Below are 8934 nucleotides of genomic sequence, written 5' to 3' on the forward strand. Positions count from 1 at the left end.
TGGGTTCAGTGCTTAAAAATGTTATATACCATATATTACATGGCTTCGAGGGCAGCATACCAGAATATTTGCCCCAAGGTGACAGGAAAGCCCTGGATTGTTATGTCGCCCGATGCCGCAGGCATGTATATTATTAAAAGAAAAATAAGTAACGTCAGGTACCTGTAGTCTCATTCAACCAGGCGTTCGGCTGTCTCCTCGTTAATCTCCGACGAGCAGAACGAATCGAATTGAGTTTTCGTTTCGAGATCGACATTCCATAATATGTTTTCCAACTACTTTCGATTTGGACTCGTTGAATTTACTGGACAAACACCACTAAATGTTTTCCCATAGACTTCCATACAAACTTGAGCCTCTGTTACTCATACATATATTGAATTTCGGGCAAATGACCTTTTTGTCGTGAAAGTTCGAGATATTGGAAAACAAAACATGACAGAAAAAATATACCGTCACGCGGCACTTTTACTTTCAATTTCCATTTGTTTACAACAAGGTGCGTTTGACACCAAATGAAAATCTCTAACCAAAGGGCACCCCTCCTTTCAAATTTTTACCTGTAACTTCTACATATCTCAAAGAAACCCAAGTCTTGATATTACATTTTTATCAACTTTATTTCACTTGTCAAATACATATCAAGTCTTTTCTCTTATTGACCAATCACGCGCCAGGTAGCATTTTCTCCTCCGCACAACTTTGGGTGTCCAAAATGTCTGCGCCCATGTATTTGTTTATGTAGGGGTTTTTCCTATAGAGTAAAAGAAACATTTATAAAAAGTGGTCAATTTAGTAAATTTAGAACACACATCCATTGCTTATCTCACCTCTTGAATATTGGGACTGACAGTCTTAGCTTAAGTACACCACTGGCTGTTACATTTCACACCCCAGTCAATCAGACCCTCATCTGTTAAACAGAAAAAATGTCAATAAATTGAAGCATTTTTCTATTTTTCTTTCAAACTTTTAAAATAAAATGATTAATCTCGCATATCTTTTGCTTGTTTTTCTTATTCTCTTTAATAATTTCTCAAGGTAGATCATGTTAATCAATCGGGGTAGCAGGTACCCGTTATTAATGGAAAATGAAGAAAATTAGCAGGTTTTTGTAAGAAAAAGCTGGGTTATGGAAAGAGTGAAAACTAATGTAGATAAAATAATCAATGGAAAGAAAGAGAATTATATGTAGTTCAAATGTACATAAGATTAAAAAAAATCTATCAGCAGTGGGTTGCTGGCATCAGAGAATCAAATACATCCCCACTGAAAATTTTGTAATTTTGAATGGGGGTGACCTACAGTTTAGCCAATTTTCATGGACATTTCATGGAATTGATGTTAAATATGTATATTCTCATGAAAGGCAAAGATATTCATTTGCATATCATTTCTTATTATTGACATAATTAATAAATTGATTAAATGCCAAGGGCAGATAAATCATATTGTCTGATTGAATACAGTGCTCAATTGTAAGCAAAGTGCTTAAATAACTGCAGTTCTGAAGAAATTTATTTTCTAATAATCTATCAAAAGTTCTAAATAACTTAAATATTAAGAGATTAACTAGATTTTCTAGGAAAACCATACCTTGGAACTCTTAATGAAAGCAAAGGGGCCATCCTGAGAGTGTCCATGTGTTGTTCATTGTAAGAGGGGAGGGTTCATTAATCTCCTCCTTCTTGAGAATGCATCACTGAAATACATTTTACTTTATTAAAACATACTGATAAATGCATGTAGTAGCTTATATTCTATTTTTTTATTATTTACACCATCTTTTGAATTTTTTATAGGCATTAGTGATGAAATAGCTTTAAAATATTCATGTTTAAATAGAATTTACTGAGATAATTATTTTTAAAAATATCTAAGAAATTAAAAAAAAATAACTGCAGATAAGCATGACTCTTGTTGTTCAAATAAACCACATTTTAATAAAATTCCTTCATTTTCCAGCATCATTAGAGTACAAAATCCCCCCCCCTCCTCTTTTCTGCAGAATAACCAGATTGGATATGGCAAGGAGGAAGGATATTCAGACACTTTTTTCATCATTTTTGCAATAATAATTTTGCAAATTTCTTAGATTTTCAATGTATTTTCTGCTAAAATATATTTTACAGTAATCTCAATTAAATTTCCTACTAGTAATCTATAAGTTTTCCCCAAACTATAATTTTTATATCAAACCAGCACTGATTACAGGACTGAAATTGGCTTTGTTGCTGGATTAGGCCCCTTAATTAAAAACAAAGTAACCTAATTACTTAACAGCAGTCTAATTTTGTTATAAATTATTCAATCAACTCTAATTTACACAAATTTGAAAGAGGATTAGTCAATCTGTTCCAATGTCTGCACTCATAAAATAAATGGATTTAAATGAATTTCTCAAACTGCAAGGGGGATATTCATATGTTCTGTGTATTGATGATGCCCATAAACATCAATATTGTATTATTTACAATATTCACAGTAAATTTCAGCAGAAATATTTACTTAAAATTATTTACATGTACATTTATTGAAAATATGAGAGCTAGGGCAAAAAATTTAGCATTTTTTCACCATGTGCAGCCCCCATTGTGGGCCTCAATTTACCCTAACCCTCTATTTTTTTAAGAAATAGTAAAAACTAATTAAAATATGATCTCAATGCCAAAAAAATAGGAACTGATTGATTTTTTGGCTGTAATCAATGTTTTTCCATGAAATACATACCTATTCTATAGGACAAACACCACTAAATGTTTTCCCATAGACTTCCATACAAACTTGAGCCTCTGTTACTCATACATATATTGAATTTCGGGCAAATGACCTTTTTGTCGTGAAAGTTCGAGATATTGGAAAACAAAACATGACAGAAAAAATATACCGTCACGCGGCACTTTTACTTTCAATTTCCATTTGTTTACAACAAGGTGCGTTTGACACCAAATGAAAATCTCTAACCAAAGGGCACCCCTCCTTTCAAATTTTTACCTGTAACTTCTACATATCTCAAAGAAACCCAAGTCTTGATATTACATTTTTATCAACTTTATTTCACTTGTCAAATACATATCAAGTCTTTTCTCTTATTGACCAATCACGCGCCAGGTAGCATTTTCTCCTCCGCACAACTTTGGGTGTCCAAAATGTCTGCGCCCATGTATTTGTTTATGTAGGGGTTTTTCCTATAGAGTAAAAGAAACATTTATAAAAAGTGGTCAATTTAGTAAATTTAGAACACACATCCATTGCTTATCTCACCTCTTGAATATTGGGACTGACAGTCTTAGCTTAAGTACACCATTGGCTGTTACATTTCACACCCCAGTCAATCAGACCCTCATCTGTTAAACAGAAAAAATGTCAATAAATTGAAGCATTTTTCTATTTTTCTTTCAAACTTTTAAAATAAAATGATTAATCTCGCATATCTTTTGCTTGTTTTTCTTATTCTCTTTAATAATTTCTCAAGGTAGATCATGTTAATCAATCGGGGTAGCAGGTACCCGTTATTAATGGAAAATGAAGAAAATTAGCAGGTTTTTGTAAGAAAAAGCTGGGTTATGGAAAGAGTGAAAACTAATGTAGATAAAATAATCAATGGAAAGAAAGAGAATTATATGTAGTTCAAATGTACATAAGATTAAAAAAAATCTATCAGCAGTGGGTTGCTGGCATCAGAGAATCAAATACATCCCCACTGAAAATTTTGTAATTTTGAATGGGGGTGACCTACAGTTTAGCCAATTTTCATGGACATTTCATGGAATTGATGTTAAATATGTATATTCTCATGAAAGGCAAAGATATTCATTTGCATATCATTTCTTATTATTGACATAATTAATAAATTGATTAAATGCCAAGGGCAGATAAATCATATTGTCTGATTGAATACAGTGCTCAATTGTAAGCAAAGTGCTTAAATAACTGCAGTTCTGAAGAAATTTATTTTCTAATAATCTATCAAAAGTTCTAAATAACTTAAATATTAAGAGATTAACTAGATTTTCTAGGAAAACCATACCTTGGAACTCTTAATGAAAGCAAAGGGGCCATCCTGAGAGTGTCCATGTGTTGTTCATTGTAAGAGGGGAGGGTTCATTAATCTCCTCCTTCTTGAGAATGCATCACTGAAATACATTTTACTTTATTAAAACATACTGATAAATGCATGTAGTAGCTTATATTCTATTTTTTTATTATTTACACCATCTTTTGAATTTTTTATAGGCATTAGTGATGAAATAGCTTTAAAATATTCATGTTTAAATAGAATTTACTGAGATAATTATTTTTAAAAATATCTAAGAAATTAAAAAAAAATAACTGCAGATAAGCATGACTCTTGTTGTTCAAATAAACCACATTTTAATAAAATTCCTTCATTTTCCAGCATCATTAGAGTACAAAATCCCCCCCCCTCCTCTTTTCTGCAGAATAACCAGATTGGATATGGCAAGGAGGAAGGATATTCAGACACTTTTTTCATCATTTTTGCAATAATAATTTTGCAAATTTCTTAGATTTTCAATGTATTTTCTGCTAAAATATATTTTACAGTAATCTCAATTAAATTTCCTACTAGTAATCTATAAGTTTTCCCCAAACTATAATTTTTATATCAAACCAGCACTGATTACAGGACTGAAATTGGCTTTGTTGCTGGATTAGGCCCCTTAATTAAAAACAAAGTAACCTAATTACTTAACAGCAGTCTAATTTTGTTATAAATTATTCAATCAACTCTAATTTACACAAATTTGAAAGAGGATTAGTCAATCTGTTCCAATGTCTGCACTCATAAAATAAATGGATTTAAATGAATTTCTCAAACTGCAAGGGGGATATTCATATGTTCTGTGTATTGATGATGCCCATAAACATCAATATTGTATTATTTACAATATTCACAGTAAATTTCAGCAGAAATATTTACTTAAAATTATTTACATGTACATTTATTGAAAATATGAGAGCTAGGGCAAAAAATTTAGCATTTTTTCACCATGTGCAGCCCCCATTGTGGGCCTCAATTTACCCTAACCCTCTATTTTTTTAAGAAATAGTAAAAACTAATTAAAATATGATCTCAATGCCAAAAAAATAGGAACTGATTGATTTTTTTGCTGTAATCAATGTTTTTCCATGAAATACATACCTATTCTATAGGACAAACACCACTAAATGTTTTCCCATAGACTTCCATACAAACTTGAGCCTCTGTTACTCATACATATATTGAATTTCGGGCAAATGACCTTTTTGTCGTGAAAGTTCGAGATATTGGAAAACAAAACATGACAGAAAAAATATACCGTCACGCGGCACTTTTACTTTCAATTTCCATTTGTTTACAACAAGGTGCGTTTGACACCAAATGAAAATCTCTAACCAAAGGGCACCCCTCCTTTCAAATTTTTACCTGTAACTTCTACATATCTCAAAGAAACCCAAGTCTTGATATTACATTTTTATCAACTTTATTTCACTTGTCAAATACATATCAAGTCTTTTCTCTTATTGACCAATCACGCGCCAGGTAGCATTTTCTCCTCCGCACAACTTTGGGTGTCCAAAATGTCTGCGCCCATGTATTTGTTTATGTAGGGGTTTTTCCTACTCAAAGACGGTTAGAGCCTGTTTTCTCTTGGCCTCGCAAATGAAAACAGTATGGAAAAAGAAGACTTAAGGAAATGTTCAATTTGTCTCGAGGAATATAAAACACCACGCTATTTACCTTGCTTACACACTTTTTGTCAGGAATGTTTATCATCCCATATTTTGTCCGAATGTCAAGCTAAGGAGAACCCTGTGGGATTTGATTGTCCACTATGTCGAAAATTTGTGCCTTCTCCTTGTTTGTCCGAAAATTTCTCTGAATGGTGTAAACATCTTCCGAAGAATGAATTGTTAGAAAAAATTTACAGTTTGACTGAAAGTTGTAAAATATGTGAAGCATGTCAGCGATTCAACGAGGAGGAGGCAGCAAGCAACTATTGTCTGAACTGTTCCGAAGCTCTTTGTGATAACTGTACAAAATGTCATCGAAAAAGTCGCGCCTCTGAGGATCACAAGATTTCTCCTGTTGACGAGATAAAAGATGCTTATCTACATGAGATGTCGAAAACATCAACATATATAACGTGTTCTAAACACAAAGATAGACCAATAGAATTATATTGTAATGATCACGAGGAGCCATGTTGTACCATGTGTTGCTCTACAGACCATAGAAAATGTGAAAGCGTGGAGACTGTTGAAGAAAAAGCAGAGAAGATCAGATGCAGTGGATCAGTGGATGTTTTATTACAAGATATCAGAAAATTTTAGGAAAAGCTCTTCGAGGTGAAAATCAAACAAGAAAGTAATATCACCGAAATAGAAGATAATACAGATAGGATGACAGAGGAAGTTCAAAAGCTAAAAGGAAGTATTATTCAGCATGTTGAAAGACTTGAAAGTGAATATTTAGATGAAATGTCAAAACTAACAAAACAGTGTAAAGAAAAACTTACATTGAATATCCAGGCGTTGCAGGATAGAATGAATTTAATGAAGCATTGTATCACAAATTTAGAGAGTGCAAAAGATCTACAGGGCATCAATTTCTTGGCAGAGTTCCAAACAGCAGAAAAAACACTAGGCCATATCAAGAAAAGCAAATTTAAGGTATCTGGTTTTACCATGGAGTCAGACATAGATGCTGGATTCAAAGCTTTCACAAACCTTTCAAAAATAGGAAAGTTAGCTATTATTGAGACAGAAAGAAATGTTGAAGGGGAATTTGATGTTAAGAATCTAAATCTGGAATTATGTCAGGAGATAAAATTACCACACACGACTACCAGAAGTTTAATGTTACTTTCTATCAGCGAAATGTTTATTCCAGACTGGAAAAATACAAATATTTTTGAGTACAACAGAAACAATGAAACATGGAGTTTTCAACGAAAAGTAAAAATCGGACAAAAAACATTTGACATCAAGCGGAAAGATAATGTCCTTTTTGTATCTTGTCCAGACTGTAGAGTGATAAAAGTTATTTCATTTTATAATTTTGAAAACATTCGTACACTCAGTGTTAGCCGTAGGTGTTTAGGACTTTCAATTCAGAATAATTTTCTATATGCTGCTTGTTACGATTCTATTATCAAAATGGACACTGCAGGAAATGAGTTGAAAATCATAGCGACCGATGGCGGTGTTTACTTTGTCGTTGTCACAAAGAAAGGACATATTGTATACAGCAATTGTAGGACATCAAAAGTGACTGCTATAACAGATGAAGGTAGCATTGCCTGGACATATAGTCACTCCTCACTTCAGCACTCTTATGGCCTTCACATTGACTGTGATGATATCATTTATGTGGCTGCAACAGAAAGTGACAATGTCCATGTATTATCAAATGAAGGATGTCTACTGAGGATTTTTGAGAATATACCAAAGCCTTTGTATTTCATTCTCAATAATGAGAGGAATGTTTGTTGTGTGAGCACCAGAGAAAACGTTTCTACTTGGGAAACACGCGTTCAGATTTATATGATAAAGTAGTTCTTAGAGTATGTAAAAATAAATACATGTAATTACCGTATCAGAAATGTATGTAGTGAATTTGCTTCATTGTATTAATTAAAGTATAAATTATTGTTCTGCATTTTGACATTGTTTGATTTGATTCAAGGTGTAAAGAATTAGATATAGGCTGTTCTTCGAAACGACTAAACTCACTAAACAGGTAGCACAGTCAATCAAGCCAGTCAATCAGTCTATTTACGCTTAATTAAATTCAAAATAATTTATCCAACAGTAATACACAAATATAAACCTTTTAAATGGTGCTTATTTCAACTGATATTTATTTTGCTATGTAGCTGCAGAACTGTAGCTCTCCGAAAAAAAAATATTTTGACAGACTGGAGAGCTACAGTGCCACCAATTGTAAAAACTGTATATTTATTGCGCACAAAAAGTTGCCCTTAGTTCTGGATTAATTCATCCAAATATTTACCTCAATCGCGAAAAGGAGACTTCAATACATTCCTTACTTCTCTATCAAGTACTCAGACTCGTAGTTGACATCTGCAAGTGCGCTGGACCGAATTAACTTGCAAACCAACATGGCAGCATAAATAAACGAAATTTTAAATGATCTCAATTTCAGGGCCTGGAGGGCTATTTACAACAATTATAAAGAATGTGTTGTTATGGAAACAGTGAAAGAATATGTTAGGAACACATGGTTAGTAATATTTTGAGATGACAGTTTAAAATCACGGAGAATTAAATCGAGAAACGGCGCACTTTTTTGTGCGCAATAAATATACCCGCGTAAAATCCGCCTTTTTATGCGCCCGGATCGCTAGATCCGAGGCTTATATAATTGTTTTTGTCCTGTCTGTCTGTCTGTCTGTCTGTTTGTTTGTTTGTTTGCAAACTTTAGCCTTCGCCACAACTTTTGAACCATGAAATTCCACTTATTAAGCTCTTTCAAATGACACCAAGGTCAATGACCTTGTGACCTTCAGTGTGGCCAATATGCTAAAAATAGTTTTTTTCTGCAAACTTTAACCTTCGCCATAATTTTTTAACTATGAAAGATATTTGGTTTGCATATTCTACTAATCAAATTCTTTCAAATGACACCAAGGTCAATGACCTTGTGACCTTGACTGTGACTTATATGATAAAAATAGCTTTTTTCGAACTTTGTTGCCACCGGGCTCACAGTGTTTCACAAACACATCTTGTTGAATGCTTGTTTTATTGTGTGTTAATACATAATAAAGAATATTTATATGATAGTCTGTAAATACTTATTAAATATTAAATTTGTATATAATAACATAATAAAGAAAGAGAGGCGAAAAAAGTGTACTGAAGTTAATCTATCCTAATGTCTCTCAACAGCTTCGTTAGCGCTCCATT

The 8934-nt window shown here is 32.9% G+C and overlaps 1 long non-coding RNA gene and 1 pseudogene across 1 annotated transcript; one reads left to right on the forward strand and one right to left on the reverse strand.

Annotated features, from left to right (window-relative positions):
- Positions 1–601: 601 nt before the first annotated feature.
- Positions 602–4138, reverse strand: LOC134239620 (uncharacterized). The gene is made up of 5 exons (XR_009986256.1): positions 4031–4138; positions 3265–3347; positions 1597–1702; positions 831–913; positions 602–754 (listed from the first exon to the last, which is right to left on the reverse strand). It is a non-coding gene; the product is annotated as an uncharacterized LOC134239620 (long non-coding RNA).
- Positions 4139–5629: 1491 nt separating this feature from the next.
- Positions 5630–7568, forward strand: LOC134239627 (transcription intermediary factor 1-alpha-like; annotated as a pseudogene).
- The last annotated feature ends 1366 nt before the right edge of the window (positions 7569–8934 follow it).

The sequence above is a fragment of the Saccostrea cucullata genome, unplaced genomic scaffold, assembly GCF_032062105.1.
Source record: "Saccostrea cucullata isolate Sc308-1 unplaced genomic scaffold, CSIRO_AGI_Scuc_v1 ctg14116, whole genome shotgun sequence".
Lineage (NCBI taxonomy): Eukaryota > Metazoa > Mollusca > Bivalvia > Ostreida > Ostreidae > Saccostrea > Saccostrea cuccullata.